The sequence below is a fragment of the Hakea prostrata genome, chromosome 6 (genome assembly GCF_041222555.1).
Source record: "Hakea prostrata isolate BN-2017 chromosome 6, UWA_Hpros_2, whole genome shotgun sequence".
NCBI classification, from domain to species: domain Eukaryota; kingdom Viridiplantae; phylum Streptophyta; class Magnoliopsida; order Proteales; family Proteaceae; genus Hakea; species Hakea prostrata.
This window is the reverse complement of record NC_142605.1, coordinates 1,967,346-1,985,199: the sequence shown is the minus strand read 5'-3', so window position 1 is coordinate 1,985,199 and position 17,854 is coordinate 1,967,346. Positions and strand designations below refer to the sequence as shown.

The 17,854-nt window shown below is 41.9% G+C and overlaps 1 pseudogene; it reads left to right on the top strand.

The window, feature by feature from the left end:
- Nucleotides 1–3,605: 3,605 nt before the first annotated feature.
- LOC149012093 (protein FAR1-RELATED SEQUENCE 5-like) lies at nt 3,606–5,512 on the top strand (annotated as a pseudogene).
- The last annotated feature ends 12,342 nt before the right edge of the window (nt 5,513–17,854 follow it).

The window sequence follows — 17,854 nt, the reverse complement described above, 5'->3', positions numbered from 1 at the left end:
GGGAGATTTTTGGCTTGTTGGAAAGGTCTTTCGACGCTCTTCGTTTTGATACCTTATTCACATCAATCGGATTCTCCATCACTGATCTATGGTCGTTCCAAGATCACCCTTTTTACACCATCATGATTAATCTTCTCTCTTCAATTAAACTTTAGGAGAGTTGATGAGTCATCACAAGGGTCATCCACCAACATTGGTTCCATTCCTAACCCTTCAAGCTCCACTTGAATGGCCCACATTTGTCGTCAACTCGAGGCCCAATTTTCTTGATTTTGAAGCCACGGGTTAAAGGGGTAGAAATCCGGGGGATTTCACAGCATCCCATTATTAACAACAAGATCATGCACTTGTCCAACATGTCCGGTAAGACTAAGTTCATTGATAGACCATACTCATCATAGGCAGTTTGGGTGTTCCACGCCTTGACTTTGGAATTCCATCAAGAAGCCTTCATTGATCATGCATTCAATCTCACCTCCCAACCAGCACACTGCCTGCTTTGACAGTCCCATATTTTCCCCCTTTTTTTTTGTGGTGATACCAAGGGGGGGGGGGGATGGCTTCAAGCACCCGCCTACATGACCGGCAGGTCTTTGGAATCAGAGATCTGCCAAAACTTTTTTTTTCTGTGAAAAACTTTTCTGCGTGCGCTGGCGCAACCGTCTGTGCACGCGGGGAGATGCACAGGCTGCACTCGCGGGGGGAGCCCACATAGATTCAAAAATCTTTTTATTTTTTATTTTTTATTTTAATTATCTTCTCACCTACTTTGCCTTCTCTCAACAAAAAATTATATCATTATGATCCTTTTATTTTTGGATCCCAAAAATAAAATCAAATTAATTTTTTGATCTAGGGTTTCAATTAAACTCTGGATTTCCCAATGGATCCAATCCAAATGAAATCAACATAACCCCATCTAATCGCACAATAGAAATCAAGAATTCAAAACCTTTATAATTATTATAGAAAATAGCTCTGATGCCAATTGTTGGATCCACCAGGATCTATATGGTTCCTATAATAATTAAATCATAGTTATAAATATAATCATGGAAGCGTAGAAATAAATACCTGTAGGGCATTCTTGTTGTAGATCCTCCTTTTGCTCTCCTTGAATCTTCCGTAGTTTTTCACTCTTTGGAATCCTTCGTTTGAGTGTATGTGGAAACAACCTCAAACCCAAATGTATCGTGTGACGGCTACAGGGACCCAAGAAGTTATTTATAATGTAAAACCCTAACCTTTAACCACTCCCACAATAATAAAGGTCAGTAATACCCATGAATGAATATGGGCCCAGATAAAGAGATTAGTGTTAGTTAAGCCCACAAAACCCAACATACTGTACAACCTAAACCTTTTAATTTTTAGGATTGTTAAAGCTTCAACCTTCACTTGGAAGTAATCTCTTTTGGGGGAATTTTCATTTTGTACAGAAAAGAGATATATTGTATAATCGCGGTAAAGGTTGGTTAGTTGATTAAGTAACACCCTGCAAAAAATATATTTCTAAAGCTAAACCTCCCATGATCTTGTTACGCAAAAAAGGTCTCCCAAAATAAGTCTCCAATGACCTGACATGACCTCACTTGAATGTAATCTCTTTTGGGGGAATTTTCATTTTGTACAGAAAAGGGAATATTGTATAATGGCAGTGAAGGTTGATTTGTTGATTAACTAAGGCCCTACAAAAAGTATCTTTCTAAAGCTCAACCTCCAAGATCTTTGTTAGAACAAATACTATGAAATAACGAATAAAAAATAATAAAAAAAAACAAATATACAATGATTTAACGTGGTTCATATACCGGGGATTTAATCTTCTACGGCCACCAAGGAGCGGCCATCTAGCGGCCGCTCCTTGGATGGCCGCCACATGTCACTAAGGAAGCAGGAACATTGATTTAATCCTGTTTTTTTTGCCTATTAAACCGGTTAAACAATTTGGTTAAGATGAATGAACCGAATTGGAAACCAAGCCGGGTTTACTCATTAAAAAAAAACACTCAAAAACCCTGCAATGTCTGCTTTGTTTCACGATTTTCTAATTTTCCTTTACCCTTCTCTCTCTTTCCCTCAACGTGTTTCCTTCCTTTCTTGCTCTCTCTTTCTCTATCAACATAAATTCTCATCCATGGAGGAAAAAACCTAAATCGGTCGACCTCATCTTCTTCTATCTCTACAATCCTCAATCTTATTCTATCTAAAACCTATCTGCGATTCGACTCCGACTCCCATTCCCAACTCCAACTCAGACTCGAACTCCAATTAAGAGTTCCAAGTACTATATATAACTAGTTTGATGTCGATTTCTTTAACCATCATCTTCCTCAAGGGCTCTCACCTCTACTCTCCTCCCACGACCTCTCAGTCTTTCATACCAAAGTCGACAAAGACATATTTAGTTGCCGGAGGAGTCGTCGTCGCATTCAGTTGTCGGAGTGAAGGTCATTATCGTTTGTTTAATCCTCGGGTATGAAAGAGTTTCCTTCCTGTATTTTGGATTGCATTCCTTTTATTTTACTGTATGGATTAGAAAGCATCTCGGTATGAAGAAATTGTTTCCTTTTTCTTTTTCTTGTTATTGATTGATCCTTAAGTTGTAATAGACTCTGGATAAGAATGGTCGAATTACCAAATTGCTTCCTTTTTCTTCCCTTTTGATGATGACTTGATCTTTGATTTCCAAAAACTTAGTTTTAAGTTGGGCAGCTGTGTCTGTAATGATGGTTTTTTGGTTTACTGATATATTCTGTTTGGTTATTTAAATTTGAAAATTGCATATTTATTAGGTGTAAGGTTTTAATGGCATGACATGTATATGAATCAGTCTTTGCCTTCTCATTCAATAGCTCTTGTGGAATCAATGTTTTAGGATTTTGTTCTTACCAGAATACCAGCATTGATTGATGGTTTGAAATTCAACTGAAGCCCATTTGGTACACATGCTTCTTAATTAGCTCCAATTCATTAGTTTAGGATCACAGAACCCAAACATCCACTCAAAAGCCCTATCAATTTCTTATAGTCAACTACCTCTCAATCTATGGTTGCCTCTTTTGATGGGTCACACCAAATACAGAGTTAGAAAGAAGTTGAGAGATGAAACAAAATTTTGGTGGGATTGTTTGAATGTAAGTTAAACATAATCATGATTGAGCCTATAAGAGAGAGCAGAGGACTAGATTTTAGAGAGGACTTGATTTTAGGAAAACGTTTTGGGTAACCTCAATGTGGAGAAGAGAGTTTTATTAAATGGGAAAAGCTGTCTTTATTTTATATTAGTATTTATTATTTTTTAAATGGTAAAATCTATAGGTGATGTAGTTAACTATGCTATTTGAATTGGTGATACAATATTTGTGTTTGATTAGATATGTACTAAAACTTAGTCATATATCCTGGTCATTGTTTTTGGTAGAATATGCCCTTGTCATTTACAATTTTGATAATCCAAGTATAATTTGAGTTTTCTTGTGCATACACCCTATTTATACTAACTTATACCAAGCAACTTATAAAATAGTTCATTTTCTTTATAAGATTAGTTATATAATGCTAAAGAGATGTTATTGTTGTAGCTTTTGTGAATTGCTTTGGATATGGAAAATCCAAAGATATTGTCCATTGAAGATAAATATGTTGATTATAAGCCACAGATCGGTTTGACTTTTACTTCAGAGAATGAGGTATACGAATTCTACAACCAATATGGAAGACTAGTTGGTTTTAGTATCAAGAGAGATTATGCACATAAGAGTAAAAAAGATAAAATAACTGTAAAGCAAAGGAGATTTTCATGTAATAAAGAAGAACGTCAGGATAAGGACAAGAGAGATAAATGCACAATCAAGCCTCGTCCAGAAACTAGAACTAAATGTCCTACAAAGATGTGTATTTCTAGGTTGAATAATGGGCTTTATGAATGTCGAGATTTTAATGATAATCACAATCATTTGCTCCATACACCTGCTACTACTCATTTAATGCAATCTCAACGTAAAATCACAGATGTTGTTGCACATGCAATAGGTTTGGCTGATGACTTTGGTATTAGGACCAAAGCAAATTATGATCTTTTGAGTAGGCAAGCAGGGGGTAGAGAAAACCTAGGTTATACCAGGGTAGATATACAAAATTATCTTCGAACTAAACGCCAACGACATTTGGCTTATGGTGAAGCTGGGAGTTTGTTAGCATATTTCCAAAAGCAGGCAAGTCTTAACCCATCATTTATACATGATTTGCAATTAGATAATGAAGAACAAATAACAAACATATTTTGGGCGGACCCAAGGATGATCATTGATTACGCAGTATTTGGTGATGTTGTTGTATTTGATACAACATTTTGCACTAATAAAGAATGCAGGCCATTTGGTATTTTTGCGGGGTTCAATCATCATAAAGGTGCAACTATATTTGGAGCTGCACTGTTATACGATGAAACAGCTGAGTCTTTCAAATGGTTGTTTGAGACATTCTTGAAAGCAAATTGTCAAAAGCAACCCATAACCATTTTTACTGATCAAGATGCAGCAATGTCAAAAGCTATAAGTGAAGTCATACCTAAGACTTGGCATGGATTATGCACATGACATATAATGCAAAATGGGGTTATACACCTTGGTAATCTAATGAAGAAGGGATCATCATTTTTCAAGGATTTTACGAAGTCCATTTATGGTTATAAGTTGAAGAAGAGTTTAAAAATGCATGGAAAAAGTTACAAGATGATTATCAAATTCAAAATAATTCATGCTTAGATCGACTTTATGGAATTAAAAAGAAATGGGCAGCCTGTTACATGAAAAATACTTTCACTTTAGGTGTGAGGAGCACACAGCTTAGTGAAAGTATTAATGCTGATTTGAAGAGGTATTTGAAACCACATTTGGATCTAGTACAAAATTTTAATCATTTTGAAAGGTTAGTGGAGGATAAACGTGCCAATGAATTAAATGATGAATTTCAAGCAAGGAATACATTTCCTACGTTGAAATCAAAAGCACCAATCGTGATACAAGCACCAAAAGTTTACACCCCTAATATATTTGAAGAGTTTGAGGAAGAATATAATTGGTTGGGTGCTTGTTCATCAATGCTTTATAATAAAGATGGTGTCTTGAATGAGTACACAATTTGTTTAACAGATGTAGTTGGGAACCTTATGGAAGGAAAATATACGGTTATATACAATCATAGTGAACAATCAATACTATGCACTTGTAGAAAATTTGAGACATTTGGTATTCTTTGTTGTCATGCTTTGAAAGTGTTTGATAAACTAGAAGTAAAGTTTATTCCTGAGAAGTATATTTTAAGAAGATGGACATGGGGAGCAAAAAGTTTGTTGGTGGAGGACAATAAAGGAAAACAAGTTGTAGAAGATACTAATTTGAGTCACACACAGAGTTACAGGTTTCTTTGCCATACATTTGTAAAGTTGGCAAGTCATGCCTCTAATTCAGTAGAAAGTTTTAAGATTGCCAAAAAATGTGCAGAATAATTACGTGTACAACTAGTAGATTTAGTTGAAGATAATCAAAACACGGAAGCTTTAGATGGATGCAACTTTGGCGAAAATAGAAATTTGGTATTGAAGAAGAAAGAAAGTCAGAAAGGTAGTAAAAAACGGCACAAGGGTTGGATTGAAAATATAGGTCAGAAGAACAAAAGTAAGAAAAAAGTGAACTGTAATGAGCAGGTAGAAAGTCAACATTCAGTTGAAATAAATACATCTAAACAACCATCTTCAGTGGCTACTTCAAATATGCATGACACTCTTCAAGCTATGGAAGACTATTAGGGACCGTTCATGTCGCTGCTTCAAGCACGATTCATTTCTTCTTTAGATTTTATGGATTTTTTATTTTTTATTTTTATATAACATAGATTTTTAATATTAATATCATGTTTTCATTTTTACAGATGCAGACATTTGCTTATTCACAAGGATCAACAACTTATGTGCTTCATCCATCTCAATGATTTCATGGTATGTGTGACAATTTCTTTGCTTATGTTGTCTATAAAAATTTCTTAAAAATCTGATATTATATCTAAAAGCCCTTTTTTTTTTGTAGGATTTGTAAATTTTCTACTGACCTTGAGTCTTATCACATGGACGTACACGAGTACAAAAGCCCTTAGGCCAATGGTTCTTTTTTTAAATTCTCTCGGGTCATGAAGGTTCAATACGGCGGACAAGAAGTCTTGAGAGATAGATATATGTCATGTTAGGGAATCTTTCTTTTCTCTCTCTCTCTCTCTCTCTCTCTCTCTCTCTCTCTCTCTTTATATATATATATATATATACTAGTAAAAAATTAAACGTGCAAATGCACTTGACTATACATGTGATATGGAGAGTTTATGATCAAACCGGGTTCATACCTAGTCCGACCCTCGACCTCGGTCGAGACGGAGAAAACCGAATTGCTCCCGAGCGAACCGGATCCAGAAGATGGCTTGCTGAAGAAGAAAGATTATTCAGCTGCAAGCGTGCCCTAATCTTACTTATGGATTAGGGTAATCACCCTGATGACAGCAGACTCAAACTGACGGCTGTGGATAATCATCATCAAAGGGATAACTATCGCATAACCTAAGGGTTATCTCAGGAGTCCTCTACTAGCCCAAACTAGTAGAAGTCTATCGCTCAACGGATCTCATTGATAAGATCCAACGACTACCCGAAGAAGGCTCGAGTGCATCCAACGAAGGAGATTCGAATGTACACTCTATATAAACCTCACTACCATACAAGGTGAGGGACGAATCAATCGATCAAGGAGAATACTATCTGAGACTTAGGTTCAGATACATACTGATAGACCTCAACTATTAGCGTCCTGCTATCTAGATCACCTTTCCCGTTTCTTCATTCATTAGCTCGTGCTTCTAGCAGAGCCGTTTGTGATTAAGTTCATCAACCGACTTAGCCTTCGGAGGTGGACTCCCGACCCCAGCGGTCGGGCCACATCTGACGCTTTTGTTTTGCAGGACACTACGTGGATATTCAAGGGTTGAGCAGATTTTGGACGCATCATTTGGCGCCGTCTATGGGAAAGACTTGAAAAAGCCATGGTGACTAGATCAGCAGCCGCAGCAGCCGCTGCACAACGCAATTCCGGTGTTCAGATACCTGGGGTGAATAATCCAGATATTCCCCAGGAAAGCCAAAATCCTATAGAAGTGGATAAAGGCCAAGGAGGACGTAATCTTCCTCCTGATACAATCCAAGATCAATTGGATCAGGTAAAGATTCAACTCTTGGAGGTGAGCCAAGCACTCCGCTTGCTCACCAGACGAGTGGTTTTACCACAAGAACCTGATCAACACGACTCAGGGAGACGTGCATTGCCACGTGACCAAAGAATGGCTGAAGATCGGAATGTTGATCAGAATTTCCGTGAAGGAGACCGAGGACTTCGGAGGATTGATGATCAACTAAGGCGAGGCGATCGGTTCGATAGACCGCAAGAGAGTACAACCGATTCAAATACAAGGTTGGATTCTGGGTAAGAACTCACTCACCCACCGTCGAAGAACCGTTCGTGATGATCGAGCGATTCGTGACGAGAGAAACGTTCGTGAAGGACGGGCTGTTCGTGATGAACGAGCAGCACGTGATGATCGTGTTAATCGAGGTCGTGATCGTATTGCTGAAGACCACCCGACCCAGATTGGTCAAGAATTGGCCAACATCAATGAGAAGTTAGGGCAATTGGCTAAGGGAAGAATAATCGAGGATATTTACTCGGTCATTCGGAAGACTCCTTTGCTTGAGCCAATCGCGGGATATCGGTTTCCCCATAACTTCCGTTTGCCTACCTTCTCAACATTCGATGGCTCCGGAGATCCAACAGCTCATATTGGCTATTACCAACGAGACCATGGCGCTTTCGAGTAATTTCGATGAAAATTTATGCGGGGTTTTTGGTTCATCTCTAACTTGAGCGGCACAAAAGTGGTTTTCTAACCTTCCCTCGGGAAGGATCGTAAACTTTGACGAATTGGCACGCCAATTCATAGGGCGATTCCGAGTGGGATACGAGTCAAGAAAATGGAAGAAACCTTGTTTACTTGTCAAACAGGGGAAAGAAAGAATCGATCGAGAGTTTCCGAAAAGGTTCAACAAAGTGACGATGGAGATAGAAAACTTGGATGAACAGTAGCCGTAACCGCTCTATTCACAGGACTCACAAATCGGAAACTCCTGGAGTTATTACTACATGATATACCCACGACTTATGCTGAGTTGGTACAGAGATGCCGGAAGCGGCTGAAGTCATGGAGATTCTAGATGCGCGCCAAGGAGATAATAAAGTCTCCAATAAGGAACAAAAGGCTCCCGAGCGAAGCGAAGCCAAAGAAGAATGTTCGTGATCGGGTTGGAAGATCCCAACCTTGGCGCCAAAGATCCCCCGTGAAGTGAGTACACTCCATTGAATGCTCCTCGGGCCGATATTCCGAATATCCTCAAAAGAAAAAATATTTTGAAGTGGCCGCCTAAAATTCTTTTGAAACCCCGAGAGCAAACAGGATCGGGAAAAGTATTGCCGATTCCACAAGGACTATGGTCATTACACTAATGATCGTCGTCATCCCAAGGCGGATATTGAGAGATTGATATCTCAAGGACATCTGTTCAGTTTGTTAGCGAGAAGAAGGGAGGAGCCACGCGGGCCACGTGCGGCTGCCCCTAAAAGGAATCGTTTGGTCGGTTCGAACGATCAAGGGAGGCCCCGAAGTCCAAAAAAGGCAAGGAGGTGATTGAAGCTGCTACTCGGTCACCGATCCTTACCATCTTCGGGGGTCCAGAGCCTGAATCATTCCGGAGTTTAAAAACCAAATCCAAATTTGTTGGAGCCGGAGAGGCGCGAAGCGGAAGAAGCTGAATGGTGAAGATTCTATCACCTTTAGCGAAGAAGACGAGAGAGATGTTTGTTTACCTCATGATGATGCTATAGTCATCAAGGTAGAGATTGCACGGCAGGAAGTGCATAGAGTATTGATTGATACGAGGTCTGCAGCTGACCTAATTTCTTACGAAGTGTATCAAAAATTGAAGGTGGATCAAGATTTGATGAAACCTTCATCAACACACCTATATGGCTTTGCGGGGTCATCTGCGGTGGCGGAAGGATCGGTTTAGTTGGATCTTTCCATTGGAAGTTTTCCCAAAGAAACAACTGTCCGAATCAACTTTCTGGTGGTTCGAGAACTACCAGCCTATAATATGATTCTTGGGCGACCATCTTTATCCAAGATAGGTGCTATTGTTTCGACAAAGCACCCGAAGATAAAATTCCCGATCGATATGGGAATCGGTCAAGTCTCCTCCGACCCGAAAGATCTCTCGGCGTTGTTATGTTGCCTATTTAAAAGACAAGGAGGGTCCGAAGAAGGTTCTGCCCTCCCCATAGAAGTTCGAGATGATCGGGAAGAGACAGAGATGCAAAGGCCCGAACCAAGTGGAGAAATCGGAGCAAATCCAGCTGTGTACCGAGGATGCGAAAAAGATTACTTATGTCGGGTCCGAACAATGGAAGAGTTTAAAGATGAATTGAAGTTATTTCTTCAACGAGAATAAAGATGTATTCGCGTGGTCTGCCGAGGACATGCACCGGGATCGATCGGGCCATTGCAGAGCACAAACTTTGGATAGACCCTAAGGCGAAACCAGTGATATAGAAAAGAAGAAATTTCTCTATTGAAAAGTATGAAGCCGTTTGGAATGAAGTTGAAAAACTTAAGAATTCTGGTTTCATAGAACCAATCGAGTGCCCAACTTGGTTGGCCAACGTGGTGATGGTGAAAAAAGCGAATGGGAAGTGGAGGATGTGTACGAGACTACACGGATCTAAACAAAGCTTGCCCAAAAGATTGTTACCCGTTGCCTCGGATTGATCTCTTGATAGATGCTATCTGCAGGGTATGAAACTTTAAGTTTCATGGATGCCTACTCGGGGTATAATCAGATCCTTATGAATAAGGAAGATGAGAAATATACGGCTTTTATGACTGATCGTGAAAGCTATTATTACAAGGTCATGCCTTTTGGCCCTGAAGAATGCGGGAGCAACATATTAGAGGGCCGTCAACAAGATTTTCAAAGAGCCGATAGGAAAGAACGTTGAAGCATATGTTGACGGCATCTTTGGTGAAAAGCTTTACAAAAGCAAATCACATTGCAGATTTGACTGAGGTTTTCTCGATCGAGGAAACATCAAATGAAATTGAACCCCGAAAAAGTGTGCCTTTGGAGTCTCCTCGGGCAAATTCTTGGGTTCCATGGTATCACGAGAGGGGAATTGAGGCAAATCTTGCCAAAATACAAGCTCGATTGATATGGAGGCTCCCAAAACCGTTCGGGATGTACAATGTTTGACGGGGGAGTTCTTGCCTTAAATCGATTTATCTCCAAGTCCGGAGAAAAATGTTTGCCTTTCTTCAAGGCACTTAAAGACCTGAAGGGCGATAAGGAAGCAAAGTGGACTGAAGAGTGCCGGAAAGCTTTTGAGGAATTAAAAGAAGCACTTGGACAACCACCGATCTTGTCCGAGCCGGAGAAGGGGGAAATATTACAGCTATATCTAGCGACATCCCTTTCCGTGGTCGGTGCGGTACTTGTTCGGGAGAAAGATAAGAAACAATGGCCGATTTACTATGTAAGCCACGTGTTGCTGGGATGCGGAGACGAGATATTCGCAGATTGAGAAGCGAGCTCGGCTCTCATGATGGCCGCCGGAAGCTAAGGCCATATTTTCAGGGCTCATCCAATTGAGGTATTTACAACTTTTCCTCTTAGTAAAGTTCTTAACAAACCTGATTTGTCCGGAAGGATGGTATCCTGGTCGGTTGAGCTAAGTGAGTTCCAAGTGAGCTTTAAGCCCAGGACTGCAATCAAAGCTCGGGCATTAGCCGACTTTGTAGTAGAAACTACTTTGCACCAGTGGAACCCACCATTGAAGATCCCATTATACCAACCACTTGGGAGGTATATGTCGATGGTTCGAGTAATAAAGATGGAGCAAGCGCTGGAATTCTATTAAAAAGTCCGGCGGGATTCATTATTCGATATGCTTTGAGATTCGCATTTGATGCGAGTAATAACGAAGCGGAGTACGAGGCCCTAATAGCAGGACTTCGGTTGTCAAAGGCATTAGCTATTGCAGATGTTACTATTTATAGTGACTCTCGGCTTATAGTCAACCAAGTCCAGGGGGAGTATGGCATTAAAGAACCACGCTTGCAAAAATATCGGGAGATAGTGCGGGCATTTCGGAACCAATTTCGAATTTGAAGATATCTCGATTTTGAGGAATGAAAATTCGGTGGCGGATGAGCTATCCCGACTAGCCAATGCCAAGGAAAAGAATCTAGACCCTTCGGTCTACATTGAAGAGGTAACTTTTCCAAGTTATCATGAGAAAGAAATTTCTTATATTGAAGCGAACGTTCTTTGGATGGATCCAATAATTGAATATCTAAGAGATGACAAGTTACCCGAGGATCCAGTAGAAGCAAGGTTGATCAAGATTCGATCAGCTAGATTTGTCATTCGAATGGGAGACTATATAAAAGATCTTATGCTGGACCACTTATGAGATGTATAGGCCCCGAAGGAGCAAACTCAGCTTTGGTCGAGGTTCATGAAGGAATTTGTGGCGCTCACATGGGTGGCGAGCCCCGGCCCACAAAATTCTAAGATTGGGGTTATATTGGCCTAAGATCCAAGAAGCTGCTATGGACTACGTTCGTCGATGTAGTAACTGTCAAATTCATGCTACAGTATCGAAGCTCCCGGCGGAGATTATGACTTCAATTCTAAATCCCATTCCCTTTGCAATGTGGGAATTGATATCATGGGCAAATTCACCAAGGCATCGGGCGGACGGGAATATCTGATAGTAGCAATTGATTACTTCACAAAATGGGTAGAAGCCGATTGCACCGGCGACAATTACTAAGAAAAAAGTGGAGAAATTTGTGCTTGAATCAATCATATATCGCTTTGGGATTCCAAAGATAATTGTCACCGACCATGGTACTCGGTTCGACCGTCCACAATTTGAGCAATTCCGTGGAACATATATGATCGAGCATCGTATGTCCTCGGTGGCATACCCCCAAAGCAATGGCCAGGTAGAGGTTACTAACCGAACGCTACTGGAAGGAATAAAGAGAAGACTCGAAGCTGACAAAGCTTCTTGGGTCGAAGAACTATATAATGTACTGTGGGCTTATCGAACTACGGTTCGAACACCTACAGGAGAAACTCCATTCAGGTTGGCATATGGATCATAAGCATTAGCACCTGTGGAGATAATGGAGGGGACGTTGCGGGATCGTGAGTTCGAGGAAAAAGCAAATGAACAAGGACTACTGGATAGTCTTGATTTGTTGGACGAAGTTCGGGCAAAGGCAATAGCACGAACTCAACATTATCAAAGAAGGATAGCGTCTCATTATAATACTCGAGTGAAGAATCGTTGGTACTTAGCCGGAGATTTGGTGTTGAGAAACACCCTAGCTTCCGACCCGCGTCACCAAAGAAAATTGGACCCTTCCTGGGAAGGACCTTATATGGTTGTGAAACCGGTCGGTTCGAGAGCTTACAAGCTGAAGAACATTGATTCCCAGAAAGAATTGGATCGTTCGTGGAATGCTAGGCATCTCAAAAAGTTTTATCCTTGAAGATGATTTCAATTTTGTTCGCGATGTAATCATTTTCAACTCAATCAATGCAATTTTTGGTTTTCAACAAACTATCTTTTGATTGGGGAGCATCATACACCACATTCAAGAACATGATCCAACTATAAGGCATCGGATGAAAATTCGTGTGGGTCCTTCAACACTTCAACACTTATGGAAAATCTTTCGAACTTCCTTAAGTATAAGGCATCGGTTTAAAACCCGAGTGAGTTCCTTAGACTTATTGTATTTCTCTGGAAATCCTTAAGTATAAGGCATCGGTTTAAAACCCGAGTGAGTTCCTTCTCAGACTTATTGTATTTCTCCGGAAATCCTTAAGTATAAGGCATCGGTTTAAAACCCGAGTGAGTTCCTTCTAAGACTTATTGTATTTCTCCGGAAATCCTTAAGTGTAGGCATTGTTTCAGACAACTAAGACCTAATGCAACGGCGATTCAAGTGGCTAGCAAAGTTCAAGATAAAGTAATTTCTTATTTCTTCAGAAGATCTAAAGAGGCCAGTATCAAAACAATTACAAGAGCTGGATACAATCTCTGATCAAAGAAGAAGGTCATTACAGGTGACTGTTAACAAGTTATACAAGATCGATGCGACTTTGCTAGAACAAACATATGAGTCAACCATTGGAGAGGAGTCAAGGAAAAGAAGAGAAGAAATGAGGATTACAAAAATATTCTAATATTCAGAAAATCCTCTGCAATCTCATACTCTTTGCCCAGCTTGTCCAGGAGAAGAATGGTCCTTGACCAAACTCGCATTCGGCACAAGCTCGTCATAATTGATTTCTTCCAGCGGAGAATAAACAGGAGAATCTTCCAGATATTGCATAATATCTGGATCGGAAGGTGGAGGATCAATCTTATCCTTGGTCCGATCGGGAGGAGGAATACCCGGGTTGGTAAATACTTCAGGATGGCAAACAAAGACTTGTAGGGAGTCGTATCAAAATGAGGACCTTTCCTTAATATTGATTCCCATACTTCGTTCTCACCATCCCGGTACGCCTGCAAATTATAAGCATTCAGCATATCAACAAAATGCTTACTGTGTAAATACTTGAAGACGCAGGCTCTGCGAACATCGGTTGGAAGGGATTCGGGCAAAGGAACGACGGCTTGCCTTTCGGGTAATGTTTCAGATCCTTTAGCTCCCGACTTTCCAACTGTCCGTTCCGATCGCCGGATCTTCTCCCCGGCATCATCCAAATCCGACCGAAGACGACCAATCATCGAATTCTTTTCTCCCGCCACCTCCCAAGCTAGATTTCGAAGGCGAGCAATCTCAACATCTTTAGCTTCAGAGATTCCCCGAAGCCTAGAAACTTCATTGCTCAACCTCTCGAGTCTAGTAACTGCTTCCACTTGGTTGTGGAAGTTACCGTAAGACTCCTGCAAACAACTTTCGAGTTAGCGAGGAGCGAGAAAAGTAATTTTTCAAAATCGAGAGGATAATGAAGAAAGACTTACATCACCAGTGACTTCGTAAAGACTTCATCCGGAAGTTTGGAAAGAAGCTGCGCTCTCGAAGTCATTCGAGCAGCGGTACACCATTCCAACGCTCTGTCAAACTCGTTTGACACTAATTCAGGCAAAGGATGAGAAGGACGAACTACACCAAGAGAAGGATGAGCTTCATCACTTGTCATCCGACGACGCTTCCTGGTAGCAAAATCCTCCAACTCAGAAGGAGAGGAGGAGGATGCCAAACAAGCACTGGAGTTAGAAATAGGAGCAGCACTGCTGGGGCCACGCCTTCATCGGGACGCCAACATAATTGCCTCGGATGCCGAAGAGTCTCCTTCGGGGGTGCACCGACAGTGCTCACCAACAAGCTCACCAGCGGGATTGCCGCCGGGACCATCGGCAACGGAGTGATCAAGATCTTCCTGGGAAAGACGAGCGGTCACTTCGGGCAAAGGAGGCGCAGGGACGGCATTAACAGAAGCTGCAGGAATATGACTTGAAGATTCACCGCCAGTGGTCGCCTTACGCTTGGAGGATTCACTAGCTGAAACCACCGCACTGGCCCCAATCACCACCGACGGAATGCTATTCTTGCGAGATTTTGCTCTGATAAAGTCTGGGTTGATCTTGGGAGCCACTATACAAAAAAAAAAAAAAAAACAAACAGCCATATCAGTACAGAAATAAACGACAGCAACAATGGGGAAACCCTAGTTTTCTAAAGCATCTGACAGACCAACAAACTAAACCCCAAGTATAACTACTGTGTAGTTTACTTTGGGGGGAAGAGGGAAAGAGAGATGAGAAATCAAAAAACTCACTCGTTCAGAAATGGATAGAGCTGTCGTCGAAGTACGAGGAATACGGAGGCAGGCCGAAGGGCGAAAGGTTGCTTTGGCACTTTAGCAAATCTATCTTGCAGAAGTCAGGATAGATGGAGGGTACCCACGAAGGCTTTAAATAGCCTCAGGTATAAGACGACGGTTGAAGGCTAAGGACAACCGACGACCCAGATCGAAATGACGCTTCGAAATACGTAAAAAGCAAGATCAACGGTCGAAGGGATGCCACATGGAAACATGTGGAAGCGAGCACCTGATGCAGAGAAACCTCCAATCGTCGCACTGCCATTAAAATAATGGAGGTATTTCCGATTCATTGGAAACAGTGAATGGTACACAAAAGCAGGAAAACGTTTGAACTTCGCAAGAGGAAACGTGCGGACTTTGCAATAAATGAAGTAGTGGGGAAGATTAACGCATCTTCCCGAAACGCATCTTCACAATATTTCTACAAGATCATTATTCGGCGAGGAATGAAGAGTTAAGTGATAAGTTTTATCATTAATACTTTGATATTCAAGGCAATACTTCGGCAAGAGATGGGGAAATTTTGAGGCCAACATGAGTAAAGAAATGTCTATTCATTAAAATGAGGGTACATCTTTACAAAGGAACAACACCCTAAGCCTTTTCTTCATTGTTGCCCGAGGGACCCTGGTCGGGATGACTTTTCTCAGGATCCTGAGAAGAGCCTTCCTCAAGAATGGCATCGGCTGAATCCTCTACAGCAACAACTTGAGACTCGGCTTGTGATTTCTCCTCTGGAAGTGCCGGCTCGTCATCTAGATATGCCTCATATTGAGGGTCAGCTGGAAAAGGATCATCTACTCCCTGGGCCCAGTCTTGGAGATCCATACCAACTTTCCCGAAGACCTCCGGGTGGCATACCTCACGAAAAGGAGCAAGTGTCGAAGTCGGGGATCGTTCCAAGGATCTGCTCCCAAACGTCGTTCGCCCAATGTGATAAGCCTGAATATTGTAGAAACCTAGCAATTCGGAGAAAGGTACGCTGTCCAGGTATTTCCGGATACACTCCTTCCGAAGGTTTGGCTTTATATGCTCAGGCTTGCTAGGGATTGCCAACTTCAGATGTTCTTCGAGATCCCTACTCTTAATTTCAAGGCTGTCACCAAACAACGTGGCAGCTGCCTTTTGCTTCCTGGCCTCGCGCTCGGCAGCGAGAGACACGAATTCTTGAAGCTTCAAGGGCTTCCTTGAGGGAGGTCACTTCTTCCTCATGCTTTTTCTGCAGCTCTCTACGAGCTGCAGTCAGTGGTCTATTTCAGAATTGGCCTTGGCCAATTTCTCTTCACAAGTTTGCAGCAAGGAGCTGGTGCGACCAACAAGGCTCAAAGCTTCCATGTGTTGATAAAAGCTCAACACAACATTCCTGGGAAGACAGAAGATATCAGAAGAAGTCATAAGAAATTATGAAAACATAAATAAGCAAGAAGACCGTTACCTTGTAGATTGACTCACAAGGGAGGTGTCATCCAGGGCTTCAAACTCCCGGCGATCGAAGGAGCAAGACTGAGAGAGCTCCACTCTGCAACTTTCTCAGGATCCCGAGTGACCCTGTCGGTCATCTTCAGGGTCCACTGGGGGAGGAAGACTTCCTCACCATCCGTCGAAGCTTTGGATTTTTTGTTGGAGGGAGCATCAATAATTTCATGCCTCCTCTTGGTTCGGACGGAGGAGGAAACGGTGGCCCTCTCCACCATTGGTTTCTTCCCTTTACCCGAAACATCAGCTACATGCCTGATATTCCTGATACCCCTGTAAGAGGGGTCGGGAGAGGGAAGAGAGAAGCCTCTTGATCTGCAGTCAAGACCTTGGGCGATCGTTGTTCGGCTGTCACAACGGCTCTAGCGGCCTTCACCCGCAGGCTTTCAGGGTTCGTTACGGGGAGGCACCGCAAAGAAGAAGGACAAGAATCAGAATTCAAGACATATCACTTAGTCAAATCAAAGGATGATGGTTAGAAGCTCACAATGAGCCAAGCCCCAGTACTGAAGGATGGAGTTATACTCCATTTCATATCCATGTATCTCTTGATACCACGGAATGGATTTGATCTTCATGATGGCCGCCTCGTCTTCTTTGGATAAGGGAAGGCCCCGGTTACTTTCGGACGAAGAAGTAAACCTCCTCCAGGTGGTCGGAAAGTTAAGATCTGATGGAGGCGCTCGACAAAAAAAGTATCGTTCGCGCCATCTTTTGTGGTTAGAAGGGCAAGTTCCTTTGGCGAGGATGCTGCCCCTCCAATCAAGTTCAGCCCTATTGCGTTTGGAAAGAAAGACCCATCCGGGAGGATGGGAGATAGAAAGAACATGAAAATGTACAAAAAGAGAAAGAGATGGCGTGATGCCAAGCTCAAAACACAAACCTAAGAAGCCGACGATGAGACGCCGCTATTGGGGAGGAGCATTCCGGGACAAATGTTCCGAGTGATTCAAAACTGCGGAAAATAAAGGATTAAAAAAGGGAAAGCGAACCCCGCTTTCCAGGTATCTATGTACAGAGAAAATTCACCCGAAAGTGATGAATCAACCCTCTCATCAGGGTGGGGAGCCCTAACCTGATATGAGGAAGGAAGGTCAAAATCTTGAACAGCAGAAAGAAGAGTTTCTCCATTATAAATGGAGGGAACAGAGCTAGGCCCACCATTGGACCCGGAGGTTTGAGGTTGCCTAGAGGAATCGACGATCTTGGAAGATCTAGACTCGACAAGAACAGGAAAAGTTTCGGTTTTTCTTTCAAAACCTTTTTGAGAAACTTCAGCGAACTCCCCGCCGAGGACGGTTAGGGTTTTGTTATCAC